General features: G+C 46.1%; 1 pseudogene across 1 annotated transcript in view; it reads left to right on the forward strand.

Moving 5' to 3' along the window:
- Positions 1–10,808, forward strand: part of LOC143283396 (small conductance calcium-activated potassium channel protein pseudogene) — a 37,342-nt pseudogene extending 26,534 nt beyond the window's left edge. The window contains exon 2 of the transcript XR_013055399.1: positions 9,238–10,808. The product of XR_013055399.1 is annotated as a small conductance calcium-activated potassium channel protein pseudogene (transcript). The remainder of the gene's footprint in view (positions 1–9,237) is intronic.
- Positions 10,809–18,208: the final 7,400 nt, after the last annotated feature.

Genomic DNA, 18,208 nt, shown 5'->3' on the forward strand with positions numbered 1-18,208 from the left:
TTGTATGTAGCCCCTAATTTTCTCCACGACATCAACTTCCTCCTCACCCCCCATCCCTTGACCTCATCTGCCCCCCGTGCCCCCCTCCTCCTACCACACCCCCCCCCCCACTGCGTCCCCGGAGACCTCATTTGTGCGGGTAATGTCTCCCTTGACAGATCATCAGTTTCTGGCGGAGCTCTGTGCCATCGCCTCAGGGTTCGATTTGATGGGGGTGGTCTGAGGCTGGAGAGGGAATCGTTTTGAGAGACGTTTTTTTTTGTGAGCGAGGCTGCGTAGGAGTGTGTGTGTGTGTGTGTGTGTGTGTGTGTGTGTGTGTGTGCTTGGGTGGGGGTGGGGAGTACGGCTTGAGGTAGGAGTGGAGACAGTGGGGTTTGTGGTGGGTTGGGTTGATGCGTGTGCGTGTGTGATGTGTGCATGAGTGCGTGTGTGATGTGTGCATGAGTGTTGGTGTGGGTGGGGCGAAGGGGTGGGAACCCGGGGGGCGGGGGGGCTGGGGGGGGGGAGGTGAGAGGGGCGGGATCTTGGGGTGTATGTGTGTGTGCATGTGCGTAAACATGTGTGCATGCTTGTGTGTATGTGTATGTTAATGCTGCGATGTCAAAATTCAGTCAGGAAACAAGGGATCGGTCCGGGCACCAGTCATCTTTTAGAAAGCAAAATCATCAGATGGGTGTTCATGAAAAACCAAAAACTACCAGTCTGGTATATAATGGTGAAGTTTCCACTTACGTCCTCTTCCCCTCCTCTTTCGATCTCGTCATCGTCATCGTCATCTTCATCATAATCTTCTTCTTCTCCACATCCTCGCCCTCTCTCAGTCACATCCTCCACCTACTCCTCCTCCTCTGCCTCCTCCTCATCTTCCTCCTCCTCCTCCTCTTCTTCTTCTCATCCTTCTTCCGCTTCTTCTTCTGCTCCTCTTCCTACTCCTTCCTCTTCTTCTGCTCCTCCTCCTTTTCCTCCTCCTCCTCCTTCTTCTTCTCCTCCTCTTCCTTCTTCTTCTACTCCTTCTTCTGCTTCTCCTCCTCCTTCTTCTTTTGCTTCTCCTCCTCTTCATCCTCCTCTTCCTCCTCCTTCTTCTTCTTCTTCTCCTCCTCCTCCTTCTCCCCCTGTTCCACCTTCTTCTCTTCCTCCCCCCCGTCTCCCTGTTGACATAAACTGGGCCCCAGCTAGCATCACAGGCCCCGGGTAATGGGAGCGGAGGATAAGACGTGCCACTTCTTTTCCCGGTACCACCCCGCCCCTCCCCCACTCCCTTACCCACTGCCCGTCAGGGTTTTTTTTCACTCTCTTTGATGTCTTAGTCCCTGTCTGCCTGCTTGCCTCTGTGTGTGTGTGTGTGTGTGTGTGTGTGTGTGTGTGCGGATGTGTGCACGAGTATGTATGTGCGTGTGCGTATGTGAGTGCGTACGTGCGCGTGTATGTGTTTGTGCGTGCGCGTGTATATATGCGTGCACGCGCGTGTGTGTGTTTGTGTGTGTGTGTGTGTTTGTGTGTATGTGTGTGTGTGTTTTTGTGTGTGTGTGTGTGCAAGAAAGAACAGAGGGAGAGAGAGAGAGCGAGAGAGAGAGATAAAGACCGGCAGAGAGAGAGAGACAGAGATAAAGACAGACAGAGAGAGAGACAGACAGAGATAGAGAGATAGACATAGATAAAGACAGGCAGAGAGAGAGAGACAGAGATAGAGAGATAGACAGAGATAAAGACAGGCAGAGAGAGAGACAGACAGACAGACACAGAGAGAGAGAACATCTTGCCCATATTTCACACAAGAAAGAACAAACAACTAAAAAACTAAAACCAGCCACAAATTCAAACACAGACACTGACATAACCACAAGCAATACCACTGAACAACTTAAAGGCCACACGCCCTCCACATCCCATAATGATCCCCCCCCCCCCCCCTCTCACCCAAGACAACAGTAATGCAGACAAAGTATCGTCCTCCCGAAAAAGGATGCTGCTGAAATATTCATTGACTTTTGCCGCCCCCACCCCACACCCCCACCCCTCACAATTCCATCTCTCTGTCTCTGTCTGTCTCTCTGTTTCTGTCTCTGCTACCCCCCTCCCTCTCTCTCTCCTCCTCCTCCTCTTCTCTCCCCTCAACGCACTGTCCGCCGTCCACTTAACCCTTTCACAACCCCACACGGTCCGTCGGTCCTTTGGAGACACTGCGGTGGCTGCTTCTGTATCAACCACTCCTGCTGCTTGCTGCTGCAACCTTTTGTTCCAGAATGTCCCCCTGCTGTGTGGCCAGAACATGGGTCCCTGGGGTATTGGGAAGGTGTGTGTGTGTGTGTGTGGGGGGGGGGGGTGGGTCAGGGGACAGGGGATGGTGGGGGGGGGGAGGGGTCGACTCTTCTCACTTTGAAGATTGTGTCACCGCCTCTCCTTTCGACTGAGAGAGATGTGGAGATGAGAGTAACTTGTGGTTGTGAGGCCATTGCTTTGAAAGAAAATCCTTTTTTTCTGTCTGTTTCTGTCTTTGTCTATGTGTCTGTCGTCTGTTTGTTTGTTGTTTTTGTTTGTTTTTTTTTCGTTTTTTTCTGTGTTTACCAGTTGTTTCTTTTGTCTGAGTCCCTGTTTGGGGCACGAGCTGATCGTGTACTTGCTTATCTGTTACTGTCCTTCATAAAGATGTTTGCGTCTGGGCTGTCTTCTCTCCCTCTGTCTGTCTGCCTGTCTGTCTCTCTCCCTTTCACTCTCTATCTATCTATTTGTCTATCTGTCTGTCAATCTATCTATCTATCTATCTGTCTGTCTGTCTGTCTGTCTGTCTCTCTGTCAATCTATCTGTCTATCTGTCTGACTGTTCATCCATGTCTGTCTGTCTATCTCTTTGTTTGCGTCGGTCGATCTGTCCCTTTTTTGTGTCTCCTCTCTCTGTACCCCTCTCGCCCTGTGAAAGCTATCCTTGTTGCTTTGTCCGATTGTCTGGGCGTAACTGCTTTGTCAAGTAGGTTTTTGTTGTTGTTTTTTTTTTTTTTTTTTTTTTTTTTTATAAAGAAACGTTGTTTTGTTTCAACATCGCTTCGACAGGACGTTAATTTTCAGAGAAATTTTTGGCAATAATTCTGTTTCAAAGGTTTGTTTGTTTGGGAGTCACAATTTGGCTAGGTTGTTTAGAAAGTATCTTGTCTGTGTGTGTGTGTGTGTGTGTGTGTGTGTGTGTGTGTGTGTGTGTGTGTGTGTATGTGTGAGGGGGGGTGGGGTGTTTGTTTGTTTTGTCACATTGCTGTTAGTGAGAAGCGCTTTGTCAGGTGATCAAACAGGTCACAAAAATTGCCTTTGATAGCTTCCATAGCTCCACTGACCTCAAGACATTGTTTTGTCAATGGATTAAAGCTCCATTCTCATCACAATATTCCTGCTTCGTGGAAGACGAGCAAAAGTAGCCTACCAACAACCTCACAATGCACCTTAGTAGCAAGAAGCAAAGCAAAAACAACCATAAAACATCTCCCTGATGTATTCTTTCAAAGGGCCAGTGCGGTTGGACGTTCGGACATTTCGCCCACCGTGAAGACTTGAGTCTACACCTGAGACAGCACTGAAAACTGACACGGCTGACCCTGCCTGCCCATGACAGACACTGTATTCGGGTGGATGAGAAAGGGATGGCTGCCCATTTGGTAACCCACTTTCACCTGTTGTTGGGGTGGAAGGTAGGGGGGGGGGGGTGTGGGGGTAGGGGGATGTCGTTCTGGTCGGTGTGCATGCATACAGCCATTGTTCTAGCACTGAACCTGGGCTATGACTGACACGTTGTCCCCTTAGGCTGGAAGTAAGAAGATGCACAGAGAGAAAGAGAGAGAGAGAGAGAGAGAGAGAGAATGTATGTGTGTGTGTGTGTGTGTGTGTGTGTCCGTGTGTGGTAGATAGTGAGGGAGAGAGAGGGGGGTTAGAGAGAGATAGATATGGAGAGTCAGTGAGAGAGAGAGAGAGAGGGAGACAGAGATGGAGACATAGAGAGAGAGACAGAGAGGAGAGCCAAGGAGTATGTTGATAGGACTGCCTTCAGTGAAGCCTAAACCAGCACCAAAGGCTGTATGTTGATAGGAATGCCTTCAGTGAAGCCTAAACCAGCACCAAAGGCTGTATGTTGATAGGAATGCCTTCAGCGAAGCCTAAACCAGCACCAAAGGCTGTATGTTGATAGGAATGCCTTCAGTGAAGCCTAAACCAGCATCAAAGGCTGTATGTTGATAGGACTGCCTTCAGTGAAGCCTAAACCAGCACCAAAGGCTGTATGTTGATAGGAATGCCTTCAGTGAAGCCTAAACCAGCATCAAAGGCTGTATGTTGATAGGACTGCCTTCAGTGAAGCCTAAACCAGCACCAAAGGCTGTATGTTGATAGGAATGCCTTCAGTGAAGCCTAAACCAGCATCAAAGGCTGTATGTTTCAAGGGCATACTTTGCTCTGGTGTTCGACACCTGTTGCTCCGTGGTTTAAAGCCCTCTCATAGCCATAAACGTTACTTTGAATTTATCACTTTTCACTGAAATAAAATCTATGAAAAATACCATGTACCTTTCAAACGAGCGTGATTGCACGTTCACGTCTCTGTCTCTCTGTCTCTCTCTTCTCTTTATCACCACATACATCCGCACCCACACCCCACATACTTATATATACTTCCATCACCTCCGCCCAACCAACCGCTACTAACTTTTCCCGAAGACCATAAAAACTTCTCTACTTGCCCATAAAGCAGTATAGACAAACACACAAACGTAACGTCGCAGCCTTAAAATCTGAACTGAACTACTATGTACCTCCTTCACAACTCCCAAAGTTAACCGCGGACGGGTCTTTAAATCAAATTTTTGTGGATTCCTGTAGAAGGAATTATAGAACGGAACATATGTTGGGGGAGTTTATCGGGTTTTCTCCCGTCAGAGAGAGGGGGTCATTAACACAAAACCACAGATGATGGAAAGAGCATGTGCAGATTAGCACGTGCGTGACCCTCCGGGAATTTGACATTGAGGAGCTGTCACTCTGGTCTGTTGCCGCCTTCAGTTGAAACTACACTGGAGCAGGGCTTTAGTTTCTGCGAATCTGTTCCAATTCGGTTTCCTTTCATACATACATTTTTTTAAGAAAAAAAAAAGAGGAGTCTACCCGACTGGATGTGAGTTAGTTTAACCCAATTACAAACAAGCAAACAAACAAAACACACACACACACACACACACACACACACACACACACACACACACAGATATATATATATATATGAGACAGAGAGAGAGAGAGAGAGTCTGTCCGACTGCATTTGAATCAGTTTTGACCAATAATGGACCCGTCGAAATACGGAAAACAAATATATTTTGGGGTACCTATTTGTCTGTCCATAAAAAAGTAACCAGGAGTGTGTGTGTTGACACTCCAAGAAATGTCTTCTCAACTTGTTTCATAGGGTGTGAAACCCAGCTTTTTTGTTTGTTTTGTTTTTTGTTGTTGTTGTTTTTTTCCCCGTAGCATATAACCCTAATAACATACTTCCAAACATTATAAACCAATTATGCCGCTCAAACCAAGAAGGAATACTGACTGCAGAATATGATATCACTGGGTATGTATTTGCTTCTTCATTAACCAAAATTATCGGGGTTTTATGCTGACACTTGCAAGTAAGTACTTCAATGTCTGTAAATGGATCTTCTCAAAGCAGCATAACTGAGACCCTATAAATCGGCACCACGAGAGAGGGAGACAGACAGACAGACAGACAGACAGACAGACTGACAGACAGAGGCCGTGACAGCGACAGAGACAGAGCATTTCAAAGATATGGACATTCTAATGTCATTTTTGCCACTTTCATTCAGTGAAAATAGCAAGCTGTTAGCTCCCTTTGGCGGATATATATATATATATATATATATATATAAATTTTCTTATGTCGCCTCTTTCATGTTTTATGGAGCAGTACTTTAGCCTCCAAGGAAGGCCGTTCATCTTGCTGAGAAAAATGTGCTGCAAAAAGCAGCTGTTGCTGAAACGAACGTTACTGGAATTCTGACAACGAATGAACACTTTGTTGTTGTTTTTTTTTGTTTTTTTTTTTTTTTTTACTGCCCGGCGATTTTCTTTGATCCTAAAATGTTGAATTCCATGAAGTTATTAGTCAGTAAAGCATCACCACCCTCTCTCCTCACTCCGATGTCCCCCACTCTCCCCCCCTTCCCTCCCCCCCTTCCCCCCCCCCCCCCCCCCCCAACACACACACCCTCCCTACTTGCACAGACACACAGGCATTCATCAGTGAAGACGAAAGCCAGTTGTGGATCCTGCGATGTACCAGTCCTGATCCAGATCCAGATCCAGACCCCCCCACCCCCCCCCCCCCCCACCCACCCCCGACCAGTTGACAGAATTGAGACCGATGATGAGGCACACCATCTTTGTTTCATCATCATACGATCATCCTTAATTTTCGAAAACCGTCGTGTCATTTTGGCAGCCAAACTCCGTTTTCTTGGACTGTGGATGTTTGCTGGTCGTGGTCGTGTTTCCGTGAATCAAAAAACGCTGACATGGGCAACGGGATAGTCAACGCGCCTCTTCTCAGATCAGAATGTACACGCATGGGTCAGGGGGGTGAGCCACTCAACAGCAGGTCTGCGCGTATGATGGTGGGAAAATGCCCATCATTAGTTAAATGATCTGATCTTAACCCACCAAATGTAGCCTGTATTCGAACCTCAGACCTCACACGCCCTGCGGAACACAAGGCCATCGCTTCATTAAACACTCGGACCTCGCTCTTTCGGTGTCAGTGCTGTTCACATGAGCAATAACAACAACAACAGAAATTCTTATTCGTTTGTAATCCTAACACATCCAAGGGGAAACGATGGACTGAAAGAATTTTATTTAAAGATAGACGTAGCGGATTTCAAAGGTAGACTCGGATACCTTCAAAGATAGACCGAGTGAATTTTAAAGATAGACTCAAAGAATTTAAAATATAGAAGATAATTTCAAATATTGACGAAGATGCGTCGTTTATTCATTTATAGTCTGTTCATCTAAGATGATAATATTGAACTGAATTGACAAAGATGATTTCAGAGATAGGCGGAGAGAAAGATAGCTCAGAATTTTTTTAAAGATAAATTCAGAGAATCTCAAAGATAGACTCGGAGAATTTCAAAGATAAACTTCGAGAATTTTACAGATAGACTCGGGTAATTTCAAAGAGAGACTCAGAGAATTTCAAAGACAAAGATAATTTCGAAGAGAGGTGCGAAAAAGTTCGCACAAAGATAGACTCCGAGAATTTCAAGAGCAATATCCACAGCAATGATTCAGTTAAAAGAAGAAATACGTGTCTAAGACGTTGTCATGTGATTGCGAAATGTGCTGAATACAATACAAAATGCCAGCACACGGAAGCATAATATAAACAGAGTGGATGTTCCACCCTTTGTTCTTCTTGGTCGTTGAAAGGCTGTCGCGTCTCTGACAGGCCTTCAACAGTTCTGTTGCTCAGGGGCCAATGGATACTTTGTTGGGAAAAAAAAAACATAATTAAAATGTCAGACGTATCGATTTTCAAGCTATGTAGCATGTGAACGCAGTCACCCTGGTGGAAATTTTTCATGGTTGTTTCTCACCACGCCCTGAAGTAACATGATCACGCCCACACACGGAAACACACACACACACACACTCTCTCTCTCTCTCTCTCTCTCTGTCTGTCTGTCTGTCTAGTAGTAGTAGTTGCATTTACCATCATTATTATCATTGTGTCTTATCGTTATTGTTTTTGTTATCACAAGGTCAGATTTGAATACTAAAGTTTTTGAATATCTCTCTCCCTCTCTCTCTCTCTCTCTCTCTCTCTCTCTCTCTCTCTTTCTCTCTCCTCCCACTCATTCCAATAACACCCACACAGGCACACTCAGACACACACACAAGAACAAACACAGACAGACAGACAGACAGACAGACACACACACACACACACACACACACACACACACGCACGCACATACGCACACACACGCACACACGCACACACACACACACAAACGTAGCGCATGCGCGGAGATATTGCATTCAGTCATTCACTTCACTGGATTTTGCCATTTTGCAGTGATACATCCATTTTGGAGTGTTATGGAAATTTTCAGTGATATCTGATGTCTAGTATCTTGCGATAACACCTCATTTCCAAGACTTGAATTCTTTCTGAATCCACCATGACGGTCCATGTCTCGCATCTGTACAAAGAGATGGAGTATACCAGTCTGATCTTGTGTTTCTAGAGATGCCGTTGTCCTTCTGTGCGGATTTCATTTTGGACGTTGCTGATGGTGTCTTTGCGACCCTTGAGAGGATTTATGGTTTGGATCCTTTGATGATGATGGATCCTAGGTAAGAACTTTTGAACAGTTCCCAGCGCCCTGGACAGTTTTAGCAGTAGTGATGGTGGTGGTATGGCTGGCTTTCAACTCGGTCGTTTCGTCGCTGATTTCCATATCATATCATGTTGATGCTTAACCCAATCTTTTGACAAGCTTGGCGAGTTCTTGCTCATCACCTGCCAGGATATTTACGTCTTCTGCGAAGCGAAGGTTCGTGATAGTTCTTTCTCCAATGCTGACTTTTATGACATCATCTTCGAGTGCGTCAGTCATGATGCATTCCAGAAATAATTTGAACAGTGTGGGAGACAGAAGGCAGGCCTGACGAACCCAAACCGATGTATGGAACTGCTCTCCAATTGAACCCTGTGTAACACACTGAACGCTTTGGAGTTTTGTTGGTTGATACTGGTGATAAGCTTTTGCCCGATGTTAGGTGGTGGTTGTTGTTGTTGTTTCGTTTGCTTTGTTTTGTTTTTGTGTGTGTGTTTTTTTCGGTTTTTTTTTTTTTTTGTTTTTTTTTTAAGGGGTGGGGGGCGAGGGGGGGCTGTTATGGCCCATAGTGTCTCCTGCCAGACTCTGTCAAACGCCTTTTTGAAGTCTATGAAGACGTAGTAGAAGTCCCTCTGGTGTTAGCGGTGCGCAATCAAAGATATGTCCGATGCTACTTCTGCCTTTTCAGAATCCAGTTTGTTCTTCAGCACTATATAAACACTTAATATCATTATTATTATGGTAATGATGATAGTTGCGATAATGATGATGTTAGTGATGATGATGACGATGATGATGATGATGGTGATGATGATGAATGATGCTTACAGTGACTGACGTTGATGACGTGCAGAACGGAGTGCGGTCAGCAGGCAGAGCATGAGCACGGTGGTAGAGGACCCCCAACTACCGCTGATGGGGGCCCGGAAGAAGAAGGGCCACCCCGGGTACAGTAGCACCCCCCTCCCCTCACCCTCCCCTTCCCCCACGGACTCGGAGCGCGCAGCCAGCAGCCGACGGTTCGTGACGGTGGGGTCCCGCCTGGCCCGACGCAAGGAGCTGTTCGTCAGGAGGAAGCGGATGTGCGACCTGTCCGTGGCCTTGGCGGTCTGCGGCATCCTGCTCATGATGGTGGAGACGGAGCTGGCGGCCCATGACGTCATCACCAGGTCTCAGGTGACGTCGGTGGTGCTAAAGCTGCTGGTGACGGTGTCGACGCTGGGATGCCTGGCGGCCATCGGCGTGTACCACGTGCTGGACATCCAGCTGTTCACCATTAACAACTCCATGGAGGACTGGCGGCTGGCCATCACCGGCCGGCGGGTGGTGACGGTGTGCGTGGAGTTCCTCGTGTGCCTTCTGCACCCCGTGCCCGGCGAGTTCTGGATCTCCTGGACCACCACGGACTCTGACGGGCACCTGTCCGCCCAGCCCGTGCCCATCCCCCTGGACGTGGTGCTCTCCCTTCCCATGTTCCTGCGCCTGTACCTGGTGCTGCGCTGCATCATGCTGCACTCCCGCCTCTACCAGGACGCCAGCTCACAGAGCCTGGGCGCCCTCAACCGCATCCACTTCAACTTCAGCTTCCTGTTCAAGTCCATGATGGCCCTCTACCCGGACTACGCGCTCACCATCCTCATGCTGTCCTTCTTCCTCATCGCCTCCTGGACCCTCAGGCTGTGCGAGATGTACAACGACGCCCTCCACGCACGCGTGCATGGCAACTTCCTCAACTCCATGTGGGTGGTGGCCGTCACCTTCCTCACCGTGGGCTACGGGGACATCGTGCCCAACTCGCTGTGCGGGCGGGGGGTGGCGGTGGCCTCCGGCATGATGGGGGCGGGCTGCACGGCGCTCGTGGTGGCGGTGTTCGCGCGGAAGCTGGAGCTGTCCAGCGCCGAGAAGTACGTGCACGACTTCGTGCTTGAGATCGACATGGACAAGCGGGTGAAGCACCAGGCGGCCAGCGTGGTGAAGCTGGGCTGGAGGCTGTACCGCCTGAAGAAGAAGCTGGACAGCAAGGGGCAAGCCCTGACCAAGCACGAGGCCCGCCAGCTCCTCAAGCTGCAGTCAGACCTGCTGAGGGCCATCTTCGTGATCCGGGAGATCAAGGCGGCCCGGAGGCGGCTCGGGGACAACGCGCTGTCCATGCTGGACGTCTTCAAGGCGCAGCAGGAGGCCGGCACCCACCTGAAGGCCGTCAGGGTCAGACAGCAGGCCCTGGACGACAAGGTCAGCCGGCTGGAGGAGAAGCTGGAGCAGGTGTATGAGCAGCTGTGTGCCATGGCCAGGCAACGCCCCCAGTGACAGCACACATGTCATGTCCTCCCAGTTGTGACACAACCTTTACCATCATGAGATGACCTGCAGCTTCTGTCCCCACCCCAACTCCCCCACCCTATTCCCGTCATAACACGATCTTCACTTCTGTCTACACTCCCCCCACACCCGCCATAACACGACGCTTACCTCCTGCCCGACCCCCCCCCTCTCCCACCCCCCCATCCCCTCCACCTCCTCCTCCCCGTCATGACACGACCTGCATCGTTATGACACCCATGGCTGATGCTCAGAGCCCACACACTGTACGGCTGGTGAAGGTTTAGGTGGGCAGGGAGCCTCTTCCACTGACTCGCTCAAGACGTTGGTCTGGGACATCGGGATGACGTCACCGTGACATGCTGTGACCGTTCTCGCACCCTTGCTCCGCCACAGCACTGGGTGGAGCGATTATGGCACTTTGATCCCCTCTTGAACAGATCCCAAGTCAGTTTTTTTCCTTGAATGATAAAAGGAGAACGCTGACTGAATAATCGGGCGACCTTTGCGTCGTTGTGCAACAGCGCCCTCCCTGAACCAAGATACGGATGTTATTCTGTGATGTCCTGACTTGATACGAATCATGGAAACAGTGTTGAGTATCAGCACCCTCCCACCCCTGACACCTGCACGTTTCCTGCCCAGACTGCGAAACAAAACAGAGCGCTCTTTCAGGACATTCCTTCACTTTTGCGAAGACAACACACTTTCGACAACTTTTTAATCCAGTTTTAGCCAGCTCGTGCAGACACAGAACTTCACTCTTTACATGTTAAGTCTGGTCTTCTGTGAAACAGAATGACGACCTCACAAATGACACCAGCCACGAACCGTTTACTGACTGATAAGAACACAGCAATACTAAAGATACGTAAAAAAGAAAGAAAAAAAAAAAAGAAACCTCACTAGAACAGCATAGCTAATGCCAAAGACGGCCACTTTCCAAGACAAGAAAAAGCTATCACCAATTAAGATGAAAAAACATGTGCAAAAGTCAAATAATAGAATCAAACCAGGGACAATAATACGCTTGCAAAAACAAAACAACACTTTCGTTCCCCTGTTGCCAAAAACAGTTTGAAGTTCATCAGACAGTACCACAGACAGTTTAACAAGTTGTGTTGATCAATCAATATCAAGGACAGATTACAATTTGGTACCAAAGATGGTTTAAGCCTTTCCCCCCTCTGCCCCCCTCCCCTGTCCCCTCTGTTCCCCATCCCAGTGAAAGAACGATAAACTGATATCAAGACAAAGATAATAAAAACGAACAAAACACCCATATTTGAAAAAAAAAAAAAAAAATTCGGATTTTTACTTTCAGTTATCAAACTTGGTCATAGATTAGGGCTGTTGGAGAATGATGTGACATGGCATGTAAAATGTTACATGATTTGTCAGGTCGTATAAAAAGAATATACTTTTTGATTTCATCAGTTCTTGTTTTCTCTGAAAGAAATTGATATGGTGCAAAACACGTATACGTATACTGCAAATAATTGTTAGAGAATGAGTTATTGAATAGTTATTTGAAGAATAGAAATGACACCAACGACGATTTGATATGCTCACATCAATGAAAGTTGAATATGTTGATACCGAAGATAGTTTAATAAGCTAATTTCAACGAAAGCTTATAAAACTAAAGTGAAAGGCGGATTAATAATACCAAAGGCTATTAGATGAGTTAACGCCAAAAACAGTTTATTAGAAAGCAAGTACAACGTACATGACTTACTAGATAAATGCCATGGACACTTTCTTCACTTTATATCAACATTTAAATGGAGTTTTAACTGCTTAGACAGCTGAGATAGTACCAAAGACAGGTGTACAAGCTGATTTCAAGTACAGTTTCAACTGCCCGATCGAACGCTTGCTGTATTGGGTCACCAGGTGATAACTTGTTAAGTGATTTAGACACATAATTTCGCGCGTGCTTCAGACTTAAATCACTGCCGATCTTTCATCAGTGACTGTATTCATCGTGGTCATTTTGACAGTTTATTGACACATGTCATGTTCATTTTAAGTTATTTGTTGTCCCTTTCAAAGAACGTGTGTCATGTCGTGGTGGGGAGTCCAGATGCTGACGTCACACATATGTTCTCTTTTTATTTACATGGGTCCTAATTGTCGTTCTGCTGTGTTCATAGCCATCATATGGCTACGTTCCAATTCTTATAAATAATACGCGCGCGCGTGTGTGTATATGTGTGTGTGTGTTTGTGTGTGTGTGTGTGTGTATGTGTGCACGCGCGCGCCTGTGATGTTGTGCGTTTATGTTGTAGGGTTATAGGAGGAAAAGATAAACCAGAACAGTGAAATCGTGAATGGACGACTACTTTGACAAATCTGACTCATACACAAAATCATGACTGACAAAATCTGATCATACACACGACTACTTTAACAAAACCTCCCTCACACATGCGATGACTGACAAAATTTAACATTTTCGTCCAGTGACTTTGACAAAAGGCTTACCAGTACAGATGAGTACAAACCTTAAAAGGAACACGAAGTGAAACAGCTTCATGCTCTAAGAACCTGGCAAATGGTCAATAATTACAGAACCATGCATTAGATTTAACATATAGGCGCATTAAAGCAATTATATTAGCTTAAACTATCAGCTTGGCGCAACAAAGGGAGTCGCCATTGTGGGCTTGGATCTCTGGAAAGGAAACAGAAAGAGGTCAGTTGTGACTTAACAACCACTGTGCTCAAAGCCAACTTCCGGGATTGCTCCGTTCAGAACGACGGATTTCCGTGAGTCAAACTACAGGTCCATCACATCCATCGTTTTCAAAAGGTGCGACAGTCAAATCATTGTCTCTGCATCATGTGGTCTCTTCGATCACGACAGAGTCGGCTAACACGCTATGTCCTCATCGACACTCAACACGCTATGTCCTCATCGACACTCAAAATTTCTATCTATGTCGTTTCGTTTCAGCAGCTTGTTTTACGTCTTCTTCCGAAAACTCGGATTCAAAATTTTTGGAACTAAACCGGAAAAAATCCATACAGGTACAGTCCTTGCAAAGTTTTTCTTTTTTCTTTTGGAAAGTATTTGCACCTTTTTTTTTTTTTTTTTTTTTTTTAACCGATTCGTTTCAATCTGCTTCGCAAGTCAGACAAACGCGAAAGTGAGTCTCCATACTAGTGACGTCACAACATTATGGGAAATGGCTGTTTTCACAACTGATGAAAACATCACATTGAATTTTTTTTTATATCAAGATGCCCATCTGTTTGATTTTAAAGTATTGGACCAGTCATAACTTGAACTGTTTTTTTTTTTATGTAAACCATGAAGCCAAACCTTTTGTTGCCGTGGGTTCTTTTACATGCGCTACGTGCATGCTGCACACGGGACCTCGGTTTATCGTCTCATCCGAATGACTAGCGTCCAGGCCACCACTCAAGGTCTAGTGGAGGGGGAGAAAATATCGGCGGCTGAGCCGTGATTCGAACCAGCGACCTCAGATTCTCTCGCTTCCTAGGCGGACGCGTTACCTCTAGGCCATCACTCCCTCTCTCTCTCTCTCTCTCTCTCTCTCTCTCTCTCTCTCTCTCTCTCTCTCTCTCTCTCTCTCTCTATATATATATATATATATATATATATATATACGATGACTTTGACAAATCTGACATGTTTATACGGTAGATTTCATAATACTAAAATTACAATGACCTTGATCAAATGTGATTAATCCACACGATGACTTGCAGTACAACTGATTATGAACCTTAAAAGATACCTGTATATATCTATATCTATCTATCTATCTATCTATCTATCTATCTATCTATCTATATATATATATATATATATATATATATATATATATACTTTGATCATACGTCATCTATCCATACGATGGCTTTGATAAAGCATGTCATATTTCTGGTGATATTGATAAACTTGATCAACAAGTATAAGGGCATTGATAAAACTTGACAAATATATCCGATGAAAAATAATATATACTTATATTTTTTAAGTATATTTCTTTATATCGCTTGCTTATCATTCTCATCTTACAACATAATTTAACTATACTTATATATACTCATCTGTTAATTTCGTGAGAATTCTTTCCGCGGGGTCTCGACCTCTCAGCTTAACATATATGATGTAGCGTATATGGATTCGCTTAAGCCTGCAGATATCCCTCCGGGAAACGCAAAATAAAAATGAATGTTCGCTTCGCGAGAGTGGCCAATTACCTCAGAAATCATTTAAACGATTTGGATGCAATGTGTGCAAAAACTTTCTAATTTGCAGCAATAAGAGTTTTCATTATTCCACATTTGACGAAATTACTAAAAAAACATTGATGGTTCCCCGTGGACAAATGTCAAGTCACTGATGAAATAAACTTTCCAAACAATATTCCCAAAAAAATTTCTTCCACAGTGTTACCCGTTCTTTATTAATAACAACTCAACAGTCCATGTTAAGAGCAATGATGACGATGACATATGTCATTAAAAAAAATATATATATATATATAAATCCGTCTGTAATTTATTTCTTGGGGAACTACTTCGTGAGACCTTGATCCACGCTTGCAGGGTCAAAATAAAGGTCAAGGTCACTAAGGAGGGTAATCTGTTGTGTGTACACATATCGTTACGTCACTAGAACTGGGGAAACATTTGATGTGGCTGTTGTCTTCGTCGACGTTGTTTGTTATCGTTGATGATTGTTGTGGCTGTGGCTGTTGTCTTTGTTCTTCTTTTTCCCGTTTCCCCCTTTGACGTGCCTCTGTCTATGTCTCTGTCTCTGCCTGTTTGTCTGTCTGTCTGTCTGTCTGTCTATTTCCCCTCTGACCTCATACTGCACTTTGTTTTTACAGTTATTTATTTTACCCAGAACGTGATGGCTCACTCGGTTTGAAAAAAAGATATATCCCTTGTCTTTTTTTTATTTCCTTCTTTTCATCTTTTTTTTTTTCCAATTTATGCTTTTTGAGGAAGTAGTCTCATGAATATTAAAAAAAAAACCAATTTGTTCTCCTCTCTCTCTCTCACCCTCCCCCCCACCCCCCCAACACACCTCTCTCTCTCTCTCTCTCTCTCTCTCTCTCGCGCGCGCGCGGGGCGCGAAGCACTTTCCTGATGGTTCATGAGAATTCAGATCGTCTGTGTTTGACAAGTGCGTTGTCCTCTCTCGTTCAGGAGGGCGGAGAAAAATTGGTTTGGGTGGGGGTGGGGGTGAGGGTGAAGGGGTTGTGTGGCACCTGGCTGGCTCTGATGGAAAGCGCCATGGTGGATTTAAATCTGTTCATTTGTTCATTTATCTATTTGTTTATTTACATACATATGTTGGGGGAATGTGATGGCACAGTCGGCATGGCGGAGTTAAAACGGACGTGAAGGAAAAGCATTCAGAATGACGACGACGACGACGACGACGACGATGCCCAGACAACAATAACGATGTAAACAACAACAACAGTGGAAGTCATCATCATCATCATCATCATCATCATCCTCGCCGGCGTCGTCGTCACCATCATCATCAATATGCTGCTGCTCTTGTACGTCACCGGCATATTGTCTGTGACCTGTTATCGAGATAGGACTGAGCTCGAATGGTAACGCTAAAAGGTTCTCACCAGCGCGTTAGGATTATGAATAGGTCAGGAATCAGCATCCGGTATCCATCCTCCCCACCCCCACCCCCGAAAACGGAGTATGGCTGCCTAAATGGCGGGATTAAAACGGTCATACACGTAAAATCCCACTCGCGTACATACGAATGAACGTGGGAGTTGCAGCCCACGAACGAAGAAGAAGAAGAAAAGAAATTTAAAGAAGATGTGGTGTAGCATTAATATGGATCAGCCCGCACCTTTTTACCGTCTCAGTGAAACTGCTGGAAGGATCACGCCGGGTGTGTTTTGTTCTTGTATGTCTGTGTGGATAGAAAGATGGACACATGGGTAGAAGATGGATGGATGGATGATTAATGATGGATGGATGGGTGAGTGGATGGATTTTGGGTGGATGGCTGGATGGATTTTGGGTGGATGGAATGTGGGTGGATGGCTGGATGGATTTTGGGTGGATGGAATGTGGGTGGGTGGATGGATGGCTAGCTGGCTGGCTGGATTCACTTCTTTACCAACTGACTTTTTCTGTTTACTTATCTATCTGTTTATCTATCTGTCTATCTATCTATCTGTGTATTGAACCGATGTTGGAGTATGTCGTCAGCTGTAACAGTTTGGGCTCTTTCTCAGTTGTTGTTGTTGTTTTTTCCTTTTGTTTTTGTTCTTTTATTTCCTTCCTTTTGTCCCGCCCCCCCCCCCTCCCCCGCCCCGGACCCCTCCCCTCCCCCCTCTTTCTCTCTCTTTCTGTCTCCCTCTCCCTGTTTCCTCTCTCTCTGTGTCACTGTCTCTGTCTCTCTAATTCTGTCTGTCTGTCTCTCCCCTCCCCCCCTCTCTTTCTTTCTCTGTCTGTCTCTCCCCTCTCTCTCTCTTTCTTTCTCTGTCTGTCTCTCCCCTCCCCTCGCTCTCTCTCTTTCTTTCTCTGTCTGTCTCTCCCCTCCCCTCTCTCTCTTTCTTTCTCTGTCTGTCTCTCCCCTCCCCTCTCTCTCTTTCTTTCTCTGTCTGTCTCTCCCCTCCCCTCTCTCTCTCTCTTTCTTTCTCTGTCTGTCTCTCCCCTCTCTCTCTCTCTCTTTCTTTCTCTGTCTGTCTCTCCCCTCCCCTCTCTCTCTTTCTTTCTCTGTCTGTCTCTCCCCTCCCCTCGCTCTCTCTCTTTCTTTCTCTGTCTGTCTCTCCCCTCCCCTCTCTCTCTCTTTCTTTCTCTGTCTGTCTCTCCCCTCTCTCTCTCTCTCTTTCTTTCTCTGTCTGTCTCTCCCCTCTCTCTCTCTCTCTTTCTTTCTCTGTCTGTCTCTCCCCTCCCCTCTCTCTCTCTTTCTTTCTCTGTCTGTCTCTCCCCTCCCCTCTCTCTCTCTTTCTTTGTCTGTCTGTCTCTCCCCTCCCTCTCTCTCTCTCTTTCTTTCTCTGTCTGTCTCTCCCCTCCCCTCTCTCTCTCTTTCTTTCTCTGTCTGTCTCTCCCCTCCCCTCTCTCTCTCTCTTTCTTTCTCTGTCTGTCTCTCCCCTCCCCTCTCTCTCTCTTTCTTTCTCTGTCTGTCTCTCCCCTCCCCTCTCTCTCTCTTTCTTTCTCTGTCTGTCTCTCCCCTCCCCTCTCTCTCTCTCTTTCTTTCTCTGTCTGTCTCTCCCCTCCCCTCTCTCTCTCTCTCTTTCTTTCTCTGTCTGTCTCTCCCCTCCCCTCTCTCTCTCTTTCTTTCTCTGTCTGTCTCTCCCCTCTCTCTCTCTTTCTTTCTCTGTCTTGTCTCGCAAATTTTCACACTGTATGGGCTTTATGTCTGAGCAATAAATTATTGCCTGTCTTTGTCTGTCTGTCTATCTGTCTCTCTCTCTCTGTATATATGTATCTGTGTGTGTGTGTGTGTGTGTGTGTGTGTGTGTGTGTGTGTGTGTGTG

This window comes from Babylonia areolata, chromosome 6 (genome assembly GCF_041734735.1).
Source record: "Babylonia areolata isolate BAREFJ2019XMU chromosome 6, ASM4173473v1, whole genome shotgun sequence".
Classification (NCBI taxonomy): domain Eukaryota; kingdom Metazoa; phylum Mollusca; class Gastropoda; order Neogastropoda; family Buccinidae; genus Babylonia; species Babylonia areolata.